This window comes from Suncus etruscus, chromosome 15, assembly GCF_024139225.1.
Source record: "Suncus etruscus isolate mSunEtr1 chromosome 15, mSunEtr1.pri.cur, whole genome shotgun sequence".
In the NCBI taxonomy this organism is placed as follows: Eukaryota; Metazoa; Chordata; class Mammalia; order Eulipotyphla; family Soricidae; genus Suncus; species Suncus etruscus.
This window is the reverse complement of record NC_064862.1, coordinates 85,754,678-85,777,856: the sequence shown is the minus strand read 5'-3', so window position 1 is coordinate 85,777,856 and position 23,179 is coordinate 85,754,678. Positions and strand designations below refer to the sequence as shown.

General features: G+C 41.0%; 2 protein-coding genes and 1 non-coding gene across 3 annotated transcripts in view; 1 reads left to right on the top strand and 2 right to left on the bottom strand.

The window, feature by feature from the left end:
• LOC126031177 (CD209 antigen-like protein C) overlaps nt 1-23,179 on the bottom strand; it is a 228,640-nt gene that overhangs the window by 165,211 nt on the left and 40,250 nt on the right. The window lies entirely within an intron of this gene.
• LOC126030076 (CD209 antigen-like) overlaps nt 1-23,179 on the bottom strand; it is a 67,438-nt gene that overhangs the window by 28,200 nt on the left and 16,059 nt on the right. The gene's annotated exons all lie outside the window — the stretch shown is intronic.
• LOC126031584 (U6 spliceosomal RNA) lies at nt 15,989-16,095 on the top strand. Its single transcript, XR_007503416.1, has one exon. It is a non-coding gene; the product is annotated as a U6 spliceosomal RNA (small nuclear RNA).

Here is a 23,179-nt window from a genome sequence, read left to right as displayed (position 1 = left end):
TTTGCATAGGCACATTAAAACGGGAAAATACTATACATACAAATAAGTTCTTATCTAATAGAGATGGGAACACACAAATCTTGTAGTGCAATGGGACCTTACACCCTGAACATTGACATAAAGACCTGGCACAGGCCTCAGAAGAATGGGCATTCTCTATCCACCCCTGATCTAGGGAAGACATCTACAAAACATCCAAGGTTGTCTATCACATCACCTGGAGGCAATCCTCTACCAGGAAAGACCCTACCACTGCTCTGACATCGACCTACTCAAAAGAGACTTCCCTTAACACCGAGAAGACTTAACAACAACAATGACCTGCTTACAGGACAGGGCTTTCTGTATTGCCCCTTAATTGTGAGGTGAAACTAGAGAATACTCCACACCAGCCTGACTTCAATGTAGGATGTGCAGATTCCAGGATCTTTAATACAGAAACCTGATGCCAACAATAGAGACTGCGTGAAAAATAAAATTGTATTGGCACTACAGACAATGACTTGGATTGAATAAACTAGTTTGCCTGGAGCCTAGAATTGGTCTTATGCCAGGAAAGTTCAGGGGTAGGGACTCCTTGTATTTAGACCAAGGCTTTTCCTTTCCATGTCCCCCATATTTTGGTGGGCCTATGCAAACAATATTTGCCACTCTAACACCATTTTTTTACTGTGTTCTTTTGATTATAACCCTTAAAAAACCCTTAAACTTTTGATGTTAACTTAAACTAATATGCATGTGCATGAAAATATAAAAAAAATACTATGCCTTCAATGTTTAAGGAGTCACATAAATCTCATGGCTTTAGATTGCTTTGTGTACTGCTAAGAAATGTTATAATATACTACAATCGGGGGACTTGTGGACAAAGTAATTGTACATGGGTTCTGTCTTATTTTTCTTAATGTACTTTGACTGTAAGTTCAATATTTAGGCGTCAGCAAGGGGATTTCTTTTGAGAACTCTGTTTATGGGCAATTGTCCTTCCACTGTAACTTCACCTTCTCTTTGCATTATTGTTCTCATAATTAAAAATTAAAATTAAAATATTGCAAAAAAAGAAAAAAGAGAAATATTACAAAGACAAAAATATGTGTTATAATACAGTGAAACATATACAATCCATTACATTTATATTTTCAAAATAGTTTTCGAGTAAGAGTACTTAGCATCATCATTTGCCATCAATAATAAATTTTAAATCACTTGTTAACTGAGCTATTTGCTAATTGCCTTTATTGTTAATAAAGTCATCATCTTTCTGAAAAAAAGAGAGAGGGGGAAAAGCCAGATGAGGAGGCATCTGGGGAAACATCTATGTAACAGTGAAACCAAAGGAACAGGGTCCGAGTGATAGCACAGCTGTAGGGCATTTGCCTTGCAGTAGCAAATCCTGGACGGATCTTGGTTTGATCCCCAGAGTCCCATATGGCCCCCAAGCCAGTAGCAATTTCTGAGCACATAGCCAGGAGTAACCCCTGAGTGTCATAGGGTGTGCCCACCCCCCAAAAAAGGCAAAAAAAATATAACCAAAGGAATAAATTGAGAGACATCTAATTAGAAGGCAAAATGAAGACCAATCCAAAGGCCTCTACCAGGGCCTGGAGAGATAGCACAGCGGTGTTTGCCTTGCAAGCAGCCGATCCAGGACCAAAGGTGGTTGGTTCTAATCCCGGTGTCCCATATGGTCCCCCGTGCCTGCCAGGAGCTATTTCTGAGCAGACAGCCAGGAGTAACCCCTGAGTACCGCCCGGTGTGACCCAAAAACTAAAAACAAAACCAAAAACCAAAGGCCTCTACCAACATTGGGCGAGCCTTATGCATTTCTATTTAAAATCACTGATCTTGGTAGATTCCTATAGATCTGTTGCAAGTCAGCCCCTGAAGAGGTTGACTGATGGAGGGATGGAGGGTGAGGTCTTTCCCCTCCAGATCGGAGCATGCGTCTGCCACCCTATCAAGCCGATGAGGCGGCGGGTAAACAGCTCGCTAGCAGACCGTCAGGCTGGTGGAAATATTAGCTTTATTCGGTGGACAAGACTGAAGTCCAAAGCCTCAGCATCAGTTCCAGCCAAAAGCCCCCCGCCTTCCACAGACTCTTGTTTTTATCCCCCAGAATCAGGTACCACCCAATGGAGGGATCAGATACCACCCAATGGTGCAAGCAGAATCAGGTACCACCCTAGGGTGGGGGCAGAATGCCAGGTCACACCCTAGGGTAGGGCACAATCACTGATCAGGTTAGGGTCAGTAACATAATAATCCCATAAAATGTTTACACACACAACAATTCCCCCATTTGTTTTTAGTAAACAAACAATATTGTCTACAATTTTTTTTGGTTTTTGGGCCACACCCGGTGACGCTCAGGGGTTACTCCTTGCTATGTGCTCAGAAGTTGCTCCTGGCTTGGGGGACCATATGGGATGCCAGGGGATCGAACTGCGGTCCCTCCAAGGCTAGCACAGGCAAGGCAGGCACCTTACCTCTAGCGCCACCGCCCGGCCCCAATATTGTCTACAATTATTAAAGGAAAAACTAGTCAATAATAAAAGAGGAGTTGTTTGCATAAGCACATCACAGGAAAATGTAAAGAAAATCTTCTAACCTAAACACAGGGTGCCCCTCCCTTAATACAAATGAATGATAATAAGCTTTTGCAATCCTGACTCCGCCTTTAGCCAAAGGCAGGTAATATTTCCATAACAACAATGTAATTTAGTGAAAATTAACATACTAGACTTTTTCAAAAATATAACATTTCTGCAAAATATACCATACACCTGTAACTTAAAATTTTTTCAATGCTTTCTGCCAAGCACTATTCTGGAACTTCTTTTTGTTCCTATACCTTTAAACTATTTTTGGGAACTTTTTGTTCCTATTAACCTTCCCTACGCACAAGCACAAAAGCATAAATACAGAACACACATTTTTATTTTTTTGGTTTTGGGGCCACACCCATTTGACGCTCAGGGGTTACTCCTGGCAATGTGCTCAGAAATCGCCCCTGGCTTGGGGGGACCATATGGGACGCCGGGGGATCGAACCGTGGTCCGCTCCTTGGCTAGCGCTTGTAAGGCAGACACCTTACAAGCAGGCACCTCTAGTGCCACCTTCCCGGCCCCCAGAACACACATTTTGAAAACAGACTAATACATTAAAATACACAGTAAAACATTTTGCAATTGAAAATATTAACTATGGAAAACAATAAAACACATTTAAATTGGCAAGAACCTGACTTAATCAAGAGATACACCTGAAGCAAAGTTAAATGAGGTGGTTTTTAAATTAGATTGTTCATTTGGGATTTACTGTTATTTTCCCCCTTTTTAAACTGATTTTTTTACACCACTAACTATGTGTAAAATATGTGGCTACCCACTTAATCCCTTCACCTAAAAACCATTAGTCCAGACACTGGTCTTCTTCCATGCTGATGTCTCCACGTGGCTTTCTTCCATGGGGCTTCAACTGGATTAAATTGAGCCATTTTATTCTAATCTGGAGGACGGGTCCCAGGCTCGCTGCAAAAAGCCGCTTCCACCCTGCTGTTTCCACGTGGCTTTACCGGAGTAGAGCCAAGCTGAGCCACAGGCGTTTCCATTTCTGGCCTGATTAGGAGTTTTTCCCTGCTTTTTTGTTGCAGGACGGGCATTTTCTGCTGATCATCTTGGCCACAGCTTCTTTGCAGGGCACGTCTGAATGTGAAGAGTTCAAAGTGGTTTAAACTAAAAGTCCAGTCCGAAATTTTCAAAGTCGAAATCCAAATTCAAGCTGTAGGTTGTATCCAGTAAATCAGTCCATTCTAAATACAGTCTTTTTTCTTGTCCATTTCCAATCTATGCTTTCCACCAGTCTCTGAGGAGGCCAAGGTTTTTGTTTCTTGTAACAAAGTCTCAGTCCTGGGCCTGGGCCTGGGATGGGGGTGATACAAGCTTCCACCTCCCATGTTTCAGTTGCCCTTCGGGTGATACAAGCTTCCACCTCCCATGTTTCAGTTGCCCTTCTGCCCCCAGAAGGGGAGTGGGTCATATTTGAAAATGGCTTCATGTGGTAGCCCAAGGTTTTGGGCTGACTGCAACTGAAAAGAGCCAAAATCAAACTCAAAAGCAGGAATCTCACCATGATTGCTGTTCTCTTGGGTCCAGAGTTCAGATCCACGTTCAGGGCGCCATTATGTTGCAAGTCAGCCCTTGATGGATACGACTTACAGCTTGAATTTGGATTTCAACTCTAAAAATTTTGGACTGGACTTTTAGTTTAAACCATTTTGAACTCTTAACACCCAGACACGCCCTATGGAAAAAGCTGCAAACAAGTTGTGTTGCAGCAGCTGCAGCAGTGGAGTCGGCTTCCAAAGTGCTTTCTGGAAAAAAGGCAGTTGCAATCAGCACAGAATGCCCGTCCTGTGGCAGATAAGCGGCAAAAAGCTATGGATAGGCCAGAAGTGGTGACGCATGCGGCCTGGCTCGGCTCAGCTCGACTCTGCTCCGGTAAAGCTACATGGAAACAGCGGTGTGGAAGTGGCTTTTTGCAGCGAGCCTGGGACCCTCCCACCAGATCAAGAGAATGAATGGCACAAGTTAGTTCAGTCTGGCATAATAGGACCACTCCCTCAAAGAACTATGGGAATGATTGTAGGAAGAAGCAGTTTAACAGTCAAAGGAATAGTAATTCACCTGAACATTATCGATTGACCATGTAGGGGAAATAATAGTTATTGTTTCAGTACCCACATTCTGGACCTTTAAGAAAAGTGAATATATAGATCAACTTTTATTACTTCCTTATGTTATGCCTGGAAAATCAGAATGCAGGAGGCTTCAGGATTACTAACCCCAAGGTTTCTGCATTGACAGCTTTCCCTGCTAAGCTTAAAGAGGAAAATCCAATGATAACTCTTGAAATTCAGGGCAGAAATTTTGAAGGTATATTTGATTCAGGGGCAGAAGTGTCTGTGATTTCTTTACGAGATTGGCCCAAAAATTGGGCTCTACAAGATATTCAATACAGTTTGGAAGGGATAGGAGGGAGTCATGCCTCAAAACACTGTTCGCCAGAGTGCTAGGTATTTGAAGTGCATAGGACCAGATCAACAGGCTACGTTCATGACTTATGTAGTTCCTGTTTCTTTGAACCTATGGGAATGTGATTTGCATAAGCAATGAGAAGTAGAATATCACATCCCTTGCAAAAACACCTCACAGCATGGTAATTAAGGATTTTGAATTTTTGATTGGGGCCATTGGGTTAAAGAACCCAGAACCCATTCCCACTGAGTGGAAATCCTATGTTCCAATCTGTATTTCCCAGTAGCCCATCTACAGCACAAAATAGAGGCGCTTAGAAATATGATCAATGAACAGGTGAGGCTGGGACACATGAAAACCTCTTTTTGTCTTTTTCTTTTTCTAAAAGGTCTATTTATTGGTTTTTGGACCACACCCAACAATGCTCAGGGAATACGCCTGGCTCTATACTCAGAAATCACTTTTGGCAAGCTCAGGGGACTATATAGTGTTGAAAATGTATTAATTATAAAGTCCTGGATGATGGGTGATGATGGTGAAATGGAGGGATGGACGGAGAGTGAGGCCTTTCTCTGCCGCCCAGCCACACCCCTGCAACTGGCGGGTTTCAGGGTTCAGGGTTGCTATGAAGAAATTACCCACAAGCAGTCAGGTTTCAGGAGACATCAACTTTATTAAGGCCCTAGCCACCATGTGTGGTTCTTGACCTTTTTAAACCTTTTAAGCAAGCTCCATAAGTAGCCCTGCATTCAAACCTGTCTCTACCAGTCACCTCTCATGCTGAATCCTCTCTCTCAACTCCCCTCTGAATAGTCCCTAATCTATTTCTCTCTTGCCCCTGAGGCAACTCTTCTTTTACCTGTCTAGGTCAGCAAAACAGGAAGCCAAAGACCCCTCCCATGTGAGGGCAGGTCTGCCTCTCAAGGTGATCAAAACAGAAAGTTGTGGGAGGAGAGTGACATATAGGATGCCAGGAATCGAACTGGGTCTGTCCCAGGTCAGCCACATGCAAGGCAAATGCTTTACTGCTGTGCTATCTCTCCGACCTTGAAACCTCCTTTTCTAATTGGAAACTTTCAACATTTATTATTAAGAAACCAGGGATGAGGGAAAAGGTATCTGGAGACTTTAAACTGATCTGAGGTCTGTAAATTCTCAGATGGTTTCAATGGGCAAGACACAGACACCTTCACTTACAACCATATTGAGAGACTGGCGTTTGATAGTAACTGACTTAAAGGATTGTTTTTTATAATATTTCTATACATCCAAAATACAGAAAAAGATTTGCCTTTTCGGTTTCTTCTCTTAATAACAGATATCCTATGCAGTGATTTCCATGGACATGCCTCAGGTCATGGCAAATTCACTCACCATGTGTCAATATTTTGTTGATGTGTTTTATGTCCAATTCGTAAAAAGTTTCCCCAGGTATATTTGGTACACTAAATGGGTGACATATTACTGTCGGCTCAGACTCACAAAGAATTACAATGTGTTTATGAATTTGTGGTTAGCTGCTTGCAGGGTGCTGGTTTAACAATAGCCACAGAAAAATACAAACTTTAACTCCATTTTAATAATTGGGCTTTGTATTTGGAGTGTACTTCAGTTCGTCCCCAAAGATTTCTATTTATCAGAAAAATAATTTTCAAAAACTCTTAGGTAATATCAATTGGGTCAGTCCCTCCCTTAGGAATACAAACTCAGAACTAGCCAACTTATTTAGTATTTTAGAAGGAGGTCCATATTTAAATAGCCCCAGTATTTAATACCAAAAGTCCAATAGAAATTAGAGTTTTTCATGGACCAGCTCCAAAAGTCCTCTCTTTCCAGGTTCATACCTAGAGAGAAAGTGTGGCTTTAAGTTTTGCAAACCCTCATTCCCCTGTGGGTGCTATTGCTCAGCTGTCAGGTCCTCTAAAATGGGTTTACTTTAACAACAAGCCTTATGGGCCCGGAGAGATAGCACAGCAGTGTTTGCCTTGCAAGCAGCCAATCCAGGACCAAAGGTGGTTGGTTCAAATCCCGGTGTCCCATATGGTCCCCCGTGCCTGCCAGGAGATATTTCTGAGCAGACAGCCAGGAGTAACCCCTGAGCACCGCCGGGTGTGGCCCAAAAACAAAAACAAAAACAAACAAAAAACCCAACAACAAGCCTTATTTGGAATGATCCCTGCACTTATTAAGGCAAGGCTCAGAACAATTTCCCTGTTAGGTTTTGATCCTGAAATAATAGTTCTGACAATTCCAAAAAAGGAAATAGAATGTATATTACCTCTCAGTGAGACCCTTTAATGAGCACTATGTGATTTTTTCAGGAGAATTTTTCTCCCATTATCCTGCTGGAAAGACCTGGGACTTCTTTAAGGGACACATTTTTGTGATCTCATCTTTTATCCCCTCCTCCCCTATACCCAATACCCCGGTATTTTACATTGATGTGTCATCATCAGGAAAAGGTGGTATTACTGGCCCTTCTCTGACCACAAAAGTGCATACTAATTACAACTCTGCTCAACAAGTAGAACTTGCTACTTTAAATTACTTATTATCACATGTTTTAGAGCCGTGCAATGTAGTAATAAATTCAGCTTAGGGCCCAGAGAGATAGCACAGCGGCATTTGCCTTGCAAGCAGCTGATCCAGGACCAAAGGTGGTTGGTTTAAATCCCGTTGTCCCATATGGTCCCCCGTGCCTGCCAGGAGCTATTCTGAGCAGACAACCAGGAGTAACCCCTGAGCACCGCTGGGTGTGGCCCAAAAACCAAAAAAGAAAGAAAGAAAGAAATTCAGCTTATGTAGTATGATTGTTACTAGACATAACAACAGCCTCTTTAAATGATAATAACCAAGTTGTTCAAGATTTGCTGCAACAATTACAAGCCCTTCTGCAAAAATGTTCTGAGCCAATATTTATCACTCACATAAGAGACCACTTTGGCCTCCAAGGGCTGATGGCTTTAGGGAATAAAACTTCTGATTGTTTGGACATGCCAATATTTAAATCACTTACAGAAGAACATGCAGCCCTATATACGAATGCCTGTCATTTGCATGTTAACTATCAGATTCCATGGAAGCAAGCCATAAAAATAGTTGACACATGTACCATTTGTGCACCTTAAATAAAAGAACAGATGTAGCTGAGGCTAACCCCTGAGGATTACAGACTAATTGTGGCAAATGGATGTTACATATATTGGCTTTTTTCCAAATAAAAACCCTATCTTCATGTGGTGGTAGATACATATTCTCATTTTATATGAGGAGTTCCAATGACTTCAGAATAAGCTAAAGCAGTTTGCAGCTTCAATGCTTTTCTGTTATGGTTATTCCCCAAACCATAAAGACAGACAATGGCCCAGCCTACACCAGTAAAATTTTTCAATCATTTTGTAAGGAATGGCAAACCAAACAAATCACTGGCATCCCATATAATCCACAAGGAGAAGCCATAGTTGAAAGAGCACACAGAACTCTAAACTCAATTATTAAAATATAGAAAAAGAGGCATGCCACCCCAGATATTTTGTCCTTAATGTTATTTTCACTAAAGTTCTAAATTTACCCCAAGGAGAACCTTATATATCTGCAGAAAACACTTTAAGGAAGATGTTCAGGTGCAAAAAATAATTGATTCACCTATTTTGGGTAAAAATGAATAATAAATGGATTGCTGGTAATCTCCTAGTTTGAGAGAAAGGATATGCTTATGTTTCTACAAATGGCAACCCTGCCAAGAAACTTTGGGTCCCACTACACCTTGTCAGAAGCAGTATTCTCACAAATGAAAAATCTCAGACACAAATGCATGATGAGAGTGTAAACTTTCCCTCAGAAACAACACAGATTATACCAAAAATGTGGGTAGGAAACAAACTGTGACCTCAACAGCTAACCAAAATTATAAGCTGACACCATACCATGAGGCAGAGACTATTGGTAGTGGAAATGACCAATTACAGAATCTTGATGCTATAAATAAGGGAACTGGCCCTGCTCTCATCAGACTTCATAACTTAGGAAACACCTGTTACATAAATTCAGTGCTATAATGCTTGTATAATATCCCCAGTTAGACTGATTACTTTTACCAGAACCATTACAAGAAGGACAGTAATAGGTCAAATTCATTGGGTATGAAGGCAATGTAGCAGAAGAGTTTGGTAAGATTATAAAAGCCTTATGGGGGATGGGGCCATAGCAATGGCGCAGTGGTAGGGCATTTGCTTTGCACGTGGCTGACACAGGATGGACCTCGGTTCAATCCCTGGCATCTCATATGGTCCCCCAAGCCAGGAGCGATTTCTGAGCACATAGTCAGGAGTAAACCCTGAGTGTCACCGGGTGTGCCTCCCCCGAAAAAAAAGTCTCATGGGAAGGATAGCACAGGTATATAAACCTAAAAGACTTTAAGATGATCATTGGAAAGATCAATATTCAGTTTGAAGGAGATAATCAATAGGATCCACATGAATTACTTCTATCCTTGATGGAGGGTTTTTGTCAGGACTTGATCAAAGCTGATATGCAGAATAGACAGAGGAAAATAGAGACAAGCAGTTTAATGAGTCTATTGTTGTTGTTTTTTTGTTTTGTTTTTTTGTTTTTTTTTTGTTTTTGGGCCACACCCGGCAGTGCTCAGGGGTTACTCCTGGCTGTCTGCTCAGAAATAGCTCCTGGCAGGCATGGGGGGACCATATGGGACACCAGGATTCGAACCAAGTCTATTATTGTTAAACTTTTCCAAGGCCAGCTTAAATCTACAACTCAATGCCTCATATGCCACCAGGAATCTAAAACATCAGAGATCTTTACTCATTTATTCTTTCCTTTGACATCTAGAGATAAATGCATGTAGCAAGATTGCCTTTAAGTGTTTTTTTTTAAAAGAGGAACTAAAAGACAATAGTAAGGTTTATTACAGCCACTGTGACACACAGCAGGATTCCTTAAAAAGGACAGAAACTTGGAGACTACCACTTGTGCTATTAATACATTTGAAACACTTCTACAATGGCAAGAAGATGAAAAAACTACAGACCTATGTGAACTTTTCTTTAGAAAACCTTGTTCTATCACAGCACACTATGGACTCTAACAACAAAACAAGAAGAATACAAATTATTCTGTTTTGAACCATTATGGTAAAATGGAAATGGGTCATTGCACAGCCTATTTTAAAAATACTTCAAGAAAACATTAGTTTAAAGTTAACGATCAAGGGGCCAGAGAGATAGCATAATGGTAATGCCTTGCATGCAGTCGACCCAGGAGGGACCCTGTTCGATCTCCAGCATCCCATATGGTTCCCCAGCCTGCCATAGGTGATTTCTGAGAACTAGGAGTAACCCCTGAGCACAGCTGGGTGTGACCCCAAAACATATCAATAAATCAATAAGTAAAGTTAAAAGAAAGTTAATGATCAAGCAATTTTAGAAATATCTAACTCATCTGTAAAATCTCCAGTGGTCTATATTCTTTTTTATATTTCAAAAAGACTTGCTACTATGAATATAGTTGTTTAAATTAGTGTGTGTAACTGAATGCTCTTTAGAGATGTCTATAATGTTCTAATGTTTAAAGTTTTTACCAACAAAAAAACAGCTGCAGGATGTGGGTCCCTACCATAGTGCTCATTATTATAATGTTTTAGTGTCTTATTTTCTATTCTAGTATGTTTATAATAATATTAATATTCTGTTAATAGTGATCCATGAATATATAATTTGGATACACTATTTTTACATTACAGTGATATTTTCTATTGATCTCCTAATACAGTGCTCATTGTGATGCCTTAACAAATATTTTATTTTATTTTGTTTTTTGGGTAACACCTAGAGGTGCTCAGGCTCTCATGCCACAATAATTTTTTTTTTTTTGGTTTTTGGGCCACACCCGTTTGACACTCAGGGGTTACTCCTGGCTATGTGCTCAGAAATCGCACCTGGCTTGGGGGGACCATATGGGACGCCGGGGGATCGAACCGCGGTCCGTTCCTTGGCTAGCGCTTGTAAGGCAGACACCTTACCTCTAGCGCCACCTTCCCGGCCCCGCCACAATAATTTTTAATTTGATTAAAACTTTTAAATATTTTAAATGATTCATTTTTTTTGTTTGTTTTTTGGGCCACACCCGGTAATGCTCAGGGGTTACTCCTGGCTATGCGCTCAGAAGTTGCTCCTGGCTTGGGAGACCATATGGGATGCTGGGGGATCGAACTGTGGTCCGTCCAAAGATAGTGCAGGCAAGGCAGGCACCTTACCTCTTGCGCCACCGCCCGGCCCCCAATGATTCATTTTTTATTTGGTTTTATCTGCCCATATCTTCTAATCTTCCTCTCCACAGAGATTCTTGGATAAGACATCTGAATGCCATACTCTTTTTACAGTGCCCATCACCATATCACTTAGTATTCCAGTCTTAAATATTATGATTGTTTTAAGAATGTTCTCTGTGTGTTCTAAACAATTAAGCCTTTTTACAGCAAGGTTCCCCTCCATCGTTGTTGATTACTCCAAGGAAGTAGAAATACTTTTTACCTGACATGCCAGCTTTATATTTTGAAACACTTTGACCCATTCTATTTGGGTCAAATTTTCTATGGATTGATCCTTTTGCTTATCTATGTGTGAGTGTGTGTGATGACCACCTCTGTTTAATGTTTGTCTGTATTATATGTAATGTCTAATCATATTGTATCTAGCCCTTCTTTCTTATTATGGTCATTTCTGTTTCCCAGGAAGATTATGCTTTCATTTTTCTTTCTCTCTTTTTCTTTTCTTTCTCATTCTTTTTCTCTCTTTTCTCTTTATTTTTTCCTTTCTTTATTTCTTTCTAACATTAGCAGTGCTCAAAACTTATTCCTGCCCCTGTGCTCAGTGATCACTCTTGATCAGGCCCAGGAGACTATATGTAGTTCTAGTGATTGAACCATGTCTGCTGTATGCAAGGAAAATGGCTATTACCAAAGGTAATATCACCAGACCTCACTCTAACTTCCCACTGTAAAAACATATTGTTGACTTAACATGGTTTATATATGTGTTCAAGAATGTGCCTTTGGTACAAGGATTTGGAGCAAACTTTACACAACCTGCACACCACCAGAGGGTAATTTTCCTTTCCTTTCCTTTTATTTTCCATTCTATTCTTTTTTAGTTTTAGGTTGTATCAGGCAGGGCTTAGAATTCCTCTTAGCTCTACCCTTAGTGATCATTTATTTGTTTGCTTATTTTTTTATTTTGGGCCACACCCATTGATACTCAGGGATTACTCCTGGCTATGCACTCAGAAATTGCTCCTGGCGCCTCCCCAGGCCAGATGCCTGGGCAAGCCAGCGAGGTGGGTCCCTCAGCGGAACTTGAAGGTTGCCTTAGGCTTTCCCCCATTCCCCACTCAGCTCCTTAGGGAGGGGCTAGGTGGGGGCCCTGAACTTCCGGCCTCCCAACTTCTTGAAGGTTCTCTTTCCTTCCTGGGAGCCGGGAGTCTCTACCAGCATGGGGTTCGGCAGGCCTCCGCCATGCCAGAGGCCTTCTTAACCAGGCCTAGGGGGCGTGCGGGACTTGGGTGACCCCAGCACCCCTCTAAAACCTTGCTCCAGATCTCCAGGGCTTCCCCGGGCCACATGCCTGGGCAAGCCAGCAAGGTGGGTCCCTCAGTGGAGCTTGAAGGTTGCCCTAGGCTTTACTTGTGGGTTGCACTAAAGCAGTCACTGGTAATCTCTTACCAGTCTATATTTTCAAAACTGCGCGGGGTGCTAGCACATGATACATTAATAGCTCTCACTATCAATGAATTATGTTTTTGTGTATGCAGAATGTTCATTTTGTACTGTGCTCTTTCGCACACCCCTACAAAAGAGCTTTTTTGTCTTAACTCTCTCACCCCCTATCATCATTACTCCACATTTACCCTTTTTAACTTAAGTACTGTAGAGTCCTAAGTCACAGACCATAGTGGTGCCCTGGAGTTAACACCCCCCAACTATTCCAAAAGGCATAGAATGTACACGTATGTCTTTTCAACATTTTATGTGTGTTTTCTTTGACGGCTATAACTCTTGCTGAATATTTTCTTTTTTTTTCTTTTTTTTTTTTTTTGGCTTTTGGGCCACACCTGGTAACGCTCAGGGGTTACTCCTGGCTATGTGCTCAGAAGTTGCTCCTGGCTTGGGGGACCATATGGGACACCGGGGATCGAACCGTGGTCCGTCCAAGGTAGCGCAGGCAAGGCAGGCACCTTACCTTTAGCGCCACCGCCCGGCCCCTGAATATTTTCTTATACACTGACGATTTCTCTCTCTTTTTTTTTTAATCTATTTTTCCTCTTTTCGAACTGTTCAATAGGGAATTTGGTGAAAGAGTCCCTCAGTTTAATGCTTATGTTTGAACCAAGTCATGGGTATTGTTGGACGTGTTATGCCCCCATATACTCCGATAACGCCACGTGGCTTTATTTCTTGTTTGCTTAGGCACATTAAAACGGGAAAATACTATACATACAAATAAGTTCTTATCTAATAGAGATGGGAACACACAAATCTTGTAGTGCAATGGGACCTTACACCCTGAACATTGACATGATGACCTGGCACAGGCCTCAGAAGAATGGGCATTCTCCATTCACCCCTGATCTAGGGAAGATATCTACAAAACATCCAAGGTTGCCTATAACATCACCTGGAGGCAATCCTCTACCAGGAAAGACCCTACCGCTGCTCTGACATCGACCTACTCAAAAGAGACTTCCCTTAACACTGAGAAGACTTAACAACAACAATGACCTGCTTACTGGACTGGGCTTTCTGTATTGCCCCTTAATTATGAGGTGAAACTAGAGGATACTCCACACCAGCCTTACTTGAATGTAGAATGTGCAGATTCCAGGATCTTTAATACAAAAACCTGATGCCAACAATAGAGACTGCATGAAAAATAAAACTGTATTGGCACTACAGACAATGACTTGGATTGAACAAAATAGTTTGCCTGGAGCCTAGAGTTGGTCTTATGCCAGGAAACTTCAGGGGTAGGGACTCCTTGTATTTAGACAAAGGCTTTTCCTTTCCATGTCCCCCATATTTTGGTGGGCCTATGCAAACAATATTTGCCACTCTAACACCATTTTTACTGTGCTCCTTTGACTCTAACCCTTAAAAAAAAACCTCTTAAACTTTTGATGTTAACTTAAACCAATATGTATGTGCATGAAAATATAAAAAATACTATGCCTTCAAAAAAAGAAGTTGCTCCTGGCTTGGGGGGACCATTTGGGATACTGAGGGATCGAACCGCTGTCCATCCTAGGCTAGCACTTGCAAGGCAGATGCCTTACCTCTAGTGCCGCCTTTCTGGCCCCCTTAGTGATCATTTATAATAGAGCTTGGGGACCATCAGGAGTTGTTAGTGGAGTCTCGAGCTCCAAAATGAGGATCTGAAAGCCTGGAAACAAATATTGATGCAGAAAATAATCCACACAGTAAAGGGGTACGAGAATAGGTTCAGGAAATCTAACACTTAAGCAGGGAATTTAGCTACCCAAGCTTTCTTCTCCTAAGAAGGAATGTGGCTCATTGGAAAAACACTAAAGTATGAGCCTCTGCCTTCCTCAGACCCCTGGTTTTATTAACAAGAATCAGGCCCCACCTGATGAGGTGGAGTACAAATATTGATTGGGATAGGACCAGTAAACCAACATCTCCCCAATATCGAATTGACTTTATAAAAAATAAAATAATTCACATCCTATTATTCTAAGATTATGGCATATGCCTCCAAAGATAAAATTTTGCAATATTTTTGCATAGGTGCAGCAAAAGTTGGGAAAACATAAATAACTTTTTGGCCTAAAAACAGGGTATCCCTACCCATGAAGCATCCTGCCTTAGTGCCATCTGCAGGCTCCAGGAACAGTAATGTGTCTGACTGTATAGTCTTTCTTCAAGGTCCTAGGAAAGTTTCTCCTCAAACACAGTTTGAATCATAATGTGGCCTTGAGCCCACATCCTCTGTAGGAGTGTTCTGTTAGAAGGGGGTCTGTCCCATCCCTCTTCAGGGTTGGGAAAGACTCTGATTACCAGAAATTTTCTTTTTTTTTAACAGAAATTTTCTATGAATTTTGAGGAGAGACCATACTTTGGCCAGATGGTGCAGATCCAGTGTCTGTACTGATAAATGGTCGATTCCTAGTATGGTTGCAAAGAACCATGCTGATCCCAAGGTTCAGGGGTAAATTGCTGATGTTCAAGTCAAGTCACCAAGGCAAATGTTCAGAGTGGAAAGCCCCCTGTAGGAAGAAATTATTGAGTCTTCATTCCCTTTTTTTCCCCTTTTTCTTTTTTTGAGCCACACCCGTTTGATGCTCAGGGGTTACTCCTGGATAAGCGCTCAGAAATCACCCCTGGCTTGGGGGGACCTTTTGGACGCCGGGGAATCAAACCTCAAACCTTTCTTGGCTAGCGCTTGCAAGGCGCTTACCTTACCTCTAGCGCCACCTCTCCGACCTCGAGTCTTTATTCCTAATGAATAATAACTCCCCTTAGTTTCAAACATTTTCCAATTTTAATGCACCTATGCAAAAGAAATGTTGTCATAAGATACTGTTGCAGCCTAGGGGGAAGATAATAAATCAACAGTTCCTATTCTGGTTCTATCAAAAGCACAAGACTTAATGAGTATTATCTTCACTTTTTTCTAAGAATTTCTACTAGCATATCTAAATAAAAAGGGAAAGCATAATATACCACAGAGCATATACACGCTAAAGGGATACACTTAAGAAGTATACAAAGAGGTTATACATATCCCCTAAGTGTTTTGAGATAGTCTGAGTAAAGTAGATAAATTCCGGATCACAAAGGCAGTCCGTAATGCAGTCTTGTGGAGTCTGAGAAAATGGCTCTCTGAGAAAATGGCTCACAGCATTCACAGATCAGAAAATGTCCTGTGCTCATTTCGGCAGCACATATACTAAAATTGGAACGATACAGAGAAGATTAGCATGGCCCCTGCAAAAGGATGACACACAAATTCGTGAAGCGTTCCATATTTAAAAAAAAAAAAAAGAAAATGTCCTAGGGGCTGGAGCAGTGGTGCAAGTGGTAGGACACCTGTCTTGCACATGCTAACCTAGGACGGATTGTGGTTTAATCGCCCAGTGTCTCATATGGTCCCCCAAGCCAGGTGCAATTTCTGAGCACAGAGTCAGGAGCTCAGAGCCCTGAGCGTCACCGGGTGTGGCCCAAAAAACAAACAGAATGAAAATGTCCTAGATCCAAGGATCTCTCAATAGCTGAAACTAGTTGTGAGCAATAATCTATCTATATGGTGAACTAAAGTGGTAGAAATTGACCACCGAGAACACATCAGCAACAGCAGTGTGCCTGCCTTCTTCTTTGAGGATAACTTGCAGTTCAAGGACTCGAGTGACTCCAACAGCAGCAAAATGATGACATAGAGCAGGAGACCTTCATGTAGAATGAGCCACAAAGCAGATCATGAGCAGTTCACACAGTAATGGTGCCGCCTGAGTCCCACTTTCCATGCAATGGACAGTCTGCAGCAAGTTCAGCTGGGTTGATTTATATAAATCCTACAAACTTATACTGAAGTGGTACCATAAGCACCAGCGTGACCACTGTGGCAGTGGTGGCATCATCTTCCTGGGAAAGAAAAAAGAATGAGAAAAGAAAGAAGGAAAAGGGAGAAAGAAAGAAATAATAAAAGAAAGAAAAAGAGAAAGATAAATAACAAAAGAAAGAAATAATAAAAGAAACATAAAGGGACAGAGGAAAAGTGGAAGGAAGAAAAGCAGGAAGTGGATCATCAGTTCTTTGAAAGTAAATTTCAGGCAGTAACAAATAGCCTCTGCCGCTCAGAACACAAACTTCTTCCTGCTCTTCTTATGGGTCCACAAGGTGTGTTTCAGATAACCCCAGTCTTGGGTGAACCTAAGGTCTTGTTTCTCTTGAGCATCTCAAATGGTTCCTCTTGGCATCATTTAATTAGTGAAGAAAGTCATCAAACTTTACCGAAGGACCAGAGTTCATTCACTAACACACACATATAAAAATATAATGAAAAAATAGGGGCCAGAGAGGTAGCGCAGTGGTAAGGCATTTGTCTTGCACGTGGCTAACCCAGGATGGACCTCGGTTTGATCCCCAGCATCCCATATGGTTTCCCAAGCCAGGAACAATTTCTGAGCGCATAGTCAGGAGTAACCCCGAGTGTCACTGGGTGTGGCCCAAAACAAAGAAAAAAAGAAGGAAGGAAGGAAGGAAAGAAAAAGAAAAAAGAAAAAGGAAAGAAAGGAAGGAAGGAAGGAGAAAAGGAAAAAGAAAAATAATCTAAAAGGAAGAAAAATGGCAGTAGCCTTTATTCCTTTGGTTGTTGGATGGTTTGTCAGTTTGGTGCCACACCCAGCAGTGCTCAGGGATTACTCCTGGTTCTGCACTCAGAAATTATTCTGAGAAGACCCCGGGTCCATATGGGATGCCAGAGATTGAATCCAGGTTGACTAAGTGCAAGCAACCACCTCCCCATTCTGTGCTATCGCTCTTCCCTTCCTAACCTTAATACTTGATAGAAAATAGAACCAACAGGCTTTTAAAGGTGTGAAGGAGAGATCCCAGGTACCACATGCTGCACCAAGATCCATTAACTCTGCACAGAAACCTCCACATTGGGAACAGACCCAGCTTGCAAGTCCAAACTCTTAGGTTGAAATAGACTAATCAATTTTTGAGGTACTTTCCGCCAATCCAAAGGACACTGATGGGCACCACCTTTGCATACAAAACCAGGATTTACCCCTTTTGTTTTAGTAAGGCACACTTCAGCTGTTTAGGTCTGTGTATGTCAAATAGAAGAGTGAGCATTGACCTGTAGCATTGTCATATGTGTAACATAACGTGACTGTGTTTTGTGGGTCAAAGACAGAATAGGGAGTTTGACTGAAAGAATAGATAATGATTACATGAATGAGTGGGTAGATGCCTAGATATACATGGATGCATGTATAAATGAATCTATGGATGGTTAAATGGATAGATGGATGGATAATGGGTGAAGGAATGGATGATCAATGGGTGGGTGGCTGAATATATTTATGAATAGTAAATGGATGTATGAATGAATAGATGGATAATTGCATGAATTGAAGGATAAATAAAAGGGTGAGTGGATGAATAAATGGATTTTGGGTTGGTTGATGTATAAATTGATGGACAGAATAAAGGATAGATGTGTGTCTGAGTAGGTGGTTGGATGAATAGGTGGATGGATGAATAGGTGGATGGATGGGCATGTAGATGACAAACAGACTCTTATGTTTATAAATATATCTCCCATCAAAATTACATTCCTACTCAAATCATCCCCATAAAATTAAATACTTGTCAATAGAGAAAACAAAGGAATAAGACATTGTCCTAGAAAATATAAAATAAATAAAAGTTAAAGAATAAAGGAATTGTGAAGTTATAGACACTCTTCTCAAACATGAAAGAATCAATGTGTTACTTTATTGAGGGGATTACATAGGGGGCAAGGTGAAGTTAAAACCATTGGTAGAATGAGGGTGTTGCTACTAGGGATTTATTTGGACGCAGAAAATTAGCAAGAAGAGAGCGTGAGTACATTGTCCAATTGAGAGGATGTCAGGGGGAACAGTCAAAGTTAGAATTAAGGGCAGGGAAGGGCTGGCTTCTCACAGATCCAAGAAAATTTCGAGGTACATTGGAAATCATTCCAGCCACCATTGAGCAACTCAACGCAGTCCTCATTGTCAGTGTCATTGGTTCTCCTGGATTCCAGTGGCTGTGAAAACCAGCAGAAGCATGAACTCTATTCACACACCACAAACTAACAGCCTAGCCCAACCCATTTGAAGGAGCAGGTATTTGGGATTAGACTGGTTAATTAAGGAAAAAAGGAGAAAGGATGTGGAACCAATTCCAAAGTTCCAAGTCATATAATAAAATTCTTAATTCAGATGATTGCAGTCCAAGAAAATATTAAAATATATACCCCACCCAAGGTGCAACCTAGATTCTTTCTTTCTCTCTTTCTCTCTCTTTCTCTCTCTCTTTCTTTCTTCCTTCCTTCCTTCTTTCGTTCTTTCTTCTTTCTTTTCTTTCTTTCTTTCTTTCTTTCTTTCTTTCTTTCTTTCTTTCTTTCTTTATTTATTAGTTTCTTTGTTTCTTTATTTATTTATTTGTTTCTTTGTTTATTTCTTTTTTTCTTTCTTTTTTCTTTCTTTCTTTCTTTCTTTCTTTCTTTTCTTTCTTTCTTTCTTACATCTTTCTTTCTTTCTCTTTCTTTCTTTCTTTATTTCTCTCTTTCTTTCTCTCTTTCTTTCTTTCTTTCTTTCTTTCTCTTCTTCTTCTTCTTCTTCTTCTTCTTCTTCTTCTTCTTCTTCTTCTTCTTCTTCTTCTTCTTCTTCTTCTTCTTCTTGTGATTGGGTCACACTTGGTGGTACTCAAGGATTACTCCTAGCTCTGCATTCAGAAATTGGTTTTGGCGTGCACCGGGTACCAGATAGGATGCCAGGATTCAAACCATCATCTGTCCTGGATCAGCTACAAGCAAGGCAAATGCCCTACCACTGTGCTATCTCTCTGGCCCCACTACTGATCTTTTTCATTATTACTCAATGAAGGCATACCCAATGACTTACCTGTTTGGGCTCAGTACTGACTCTCCCAATCAGGCAGATCATCAGTTCTTTTTACAAACCAAATTTAAGAATCCAAAGCATTTGCCTTGCATATGACCAACCTATATTCGATCCTTCATATTCCTTATGGTCCCCAGATCCCTGCCAGGAGTCAACTCTGGGCATAGACAGAGCCAGTAGTGAGCTCTAAACTCTGCTGAGTGTAACAAGAAAAAACAGAAAAATAAATAGAAAACCAAAAAGATCTGTGTTCTGATCATTTTATTAAGGGTTGAAGAACATTCAAGTGGGTAGAGTGCTTTCTTGCGTGCAGCAAATAGGACTTGCTCCCTAGCATTATCATGTGCACACAAGCACCTCTTGAAGTAATAGCTTAAAGCAGAGTCAAGAGTAACCCCTGAGCATCACCAGGTGTGACTTCAAACCAAAATAGAGAAAGGGAAAGAAAACAAAATTCAGGTGCTAAAGCAATAGTAAAGCAGGATAAGCATTTGCCTTGCAAATGGCCAGCCAAGATTCAACCTCAAAAATCCTATATGGTCTTTTTAACACCAGCAGTTGTGACCACTGAGTTCAGAACAAGAGTAAAACCTCTTAAAAAAAAACCTCTTAAAAAAAAAACCTCCTTAAAAAAATACCAACTTCAGGGTTTGGATAGAAAGTACAGGGGTTAAGGTTAACAGAGTTGAACTAAATTCTATCCTTATACTCCCTAGGGTCCCAAAGCTCTCCCATGAATAATCCCTAAGGATAACCCTAAACCCTGAGTGTGTAGCCTAAAACAAATAAAGAATATAAAAGAAAACAAAAAATTATTCTCTGATGTGTAGGTTTGCTCCAAATTCTTGTAATCAAAAACACAGTCTTGAAAATATTCATAAACCATGTTAAGTCAATAATAAGTTTTTACAGTGGGAAGTTAGAATGAGGTCTGGTGATATTATACCTTTGGTAATAAAATTTTTCCTTGCATACAGCATATCATGGTCCAAGCACTACCACCACATATATTCCCCTGGGCCTTTTCAAGAGTGATCCCTGAGCACAGTGGCAGGAATAAGTTTTTGAGTACTTCTAATGTGAGAAAGAAAGGTAGAAAGAAAAAAGAAAGAGAACAAGATAGAAAAATAATGAGAAAGAAATAAAAGAGAAAAAGAAAAAAGAAACTATGAAAGAGAAAGAAAGAAAAGAGAAAGAATAAGAGAAAATAAAGAAAAAAGGAAACAAGAACAAAAGAAAGAAAAAAAGGAATGAGAGGTAAAGAAATAAATAACAAAAAAAATAGGGGACCGGAGAGATAGCACAGTGGTAAGGCATTTGCCTTGCAAGCTCCGACCCAGGATCAATGATGGTTCAAATCACAGCATCCCATATGGCCCCCTGTGCCTGCCAGGAGTGATTTCTGAGCAGAAAGCCAGAGTAGCCCCTGAGTGCTGCTGGGTGTGGCCCAAAAACCAAAAGAAAAAAGAAAAAAAGAAAAAAAAAGAAAAGAAAAGAAAGGAAGGAAGGAAGAAAGAAAGAGAGAGAGAAAGAAAGAAAGAAAGAGAGAGAGAAAGAAAGAAAGAAAGAAAGAGAGAGAGAAAGAAAGAAGAGAAAGAAAGAAAGAAAGAAAGAAAGAAAGAAAGAAAGAAAGAAAGAAAGAAAGAAAGAAAGAAAGAAAGAAAGAAAGAAAGAAAAAAGAAAGAAAGGGAAAGTGGAAGGAAGGTAAAAAGAAGTTGCTCATCAGTTCTCTGAGAGTAAATTTTAGGCAGTAACCAACAGCCCCTGCAGCTCAGAGCACAGAATTCTTCCTGATCTTCTTACAGGTCCACTTGGTGTGTTTCAGATATTGTTATATATGAAAGGTCTGCCTGTTGTTCCACCTACGACCTGTAGGGGCGCTGTTGAGAGATGAATAAAGAGTGGGCGGAGCTCGGTGCTCAGGTCGGTTGGGGCAGTTGACTGGCTGACTGGAGTGGTGGTAGGCGGAGAGGGACTAGACACCAAGCTGGTGGCCCCTTTTTATTATTATTGTTAGATATGTCTAAGAAATCAGTTGCTTGCTTTAAGACTTTCTTCAGACAACAGCAAATGGCGCCTAAACAAGCTGAACTTGAACTCTCAGATACTGTAAGTGAAATGCTTGATTGGAAACTTCCTCTGGAGACCATTGGATGGCTTATGTGGTTATGCCGCCTTGTTTTAAACAGATCGGTTCTGCGTTAGTCAAGTGGATTGTGCCACCTTGTTTTAAAAAGATTGATTTGGCATATGGAAAATTATTGCTGTAGGATGGTTTGTGGTCTGCATTTCAAACAAAAATTTATAATCGCATTCCTACCTCTCCTGCACTGTCTCCATAGTCTTAGGAATTTCTACCTTAGCTAATATTGTTATGGTGAACTTATTGAGGCTGGTAGCTTCTCAGTGACAGGTTGAACTTGATGTACAGGTCAAACTTGGACCATGGTAAACTTCTCTTTTACCCCTTCAAATTCAAGCTCCAAGACAACATCGGAAGTGTTATAATTTCCTGGTGGAGCAGTGTAAGTTATAGTCCCTCTGTTTCTTGGAGGTAACATGATTTTGCACTTGATGAGAGACAGTTCCATAAATACCACCACCAATGATATTGACCCGAAGATTTTTGCAAGATGTAAAATCCCATTTTAAATCTTTGCTAAGAGCAGGCACCTTAATTTCTCTGGGAATGTAGACACTTTGGGTCTTAGCGATGATATCCGACAGAGGCCTTTAAAGACCATCAACAATGGCTCCCAAGATGTCAGGTCCAAACTCTACAGAAAATGGTTTACCAGTACGGAGTACAGGATCTCCAACAGTCAAACCAGAAGTTTCTTCATACACTTGGATAATATCCACGTCACCCTCCAAACGGATAATCTCTCCAATCAATGCACTGTGGCCCACTCTTACTGGTTCATACAGGGCTGCACCTGCCATTTCACAGGCTGTAACCACAGGTCCTGACACTCCATGCACATAACTAAATGTGCTTTTTTTTTTTATCTTCATCAGCTATTTTGGGTAGCTTAGAGAAGTCCATCATGTTAATTTACTAGGCTGCATTTTACTAGAAAAGTATACAACTCAAGTGCTGTTGTTCTTCATCAATCTCCCAGAATGGGAAATCAATTCCCATTCCCCTAGCCACCAATAATCCAGACACAGAGCAACGTCAAAAAGGGGCCACCACTCTTTTCTGCTGAGCCAGCAAGGACTGTAATCTCTCCAGGACCCACACCCGGTAAGATGTCCCCGTCCAACGAAGGTGGGGCCAATTCCTGCAGTATGATTGGGAACCCAGAGACTTATAAAGAACAGCGGCCATGCTCTCTGCCTCTTTTCTGCTGAGCCAGCCTACAGACACAAAGGACTGTAATCTCTCCAGGACTGTTGGAGACTGTTTGGCATAACTAAAAGCCCTTTTTACTAAAATCAAAATGGAGTCTCTGAAA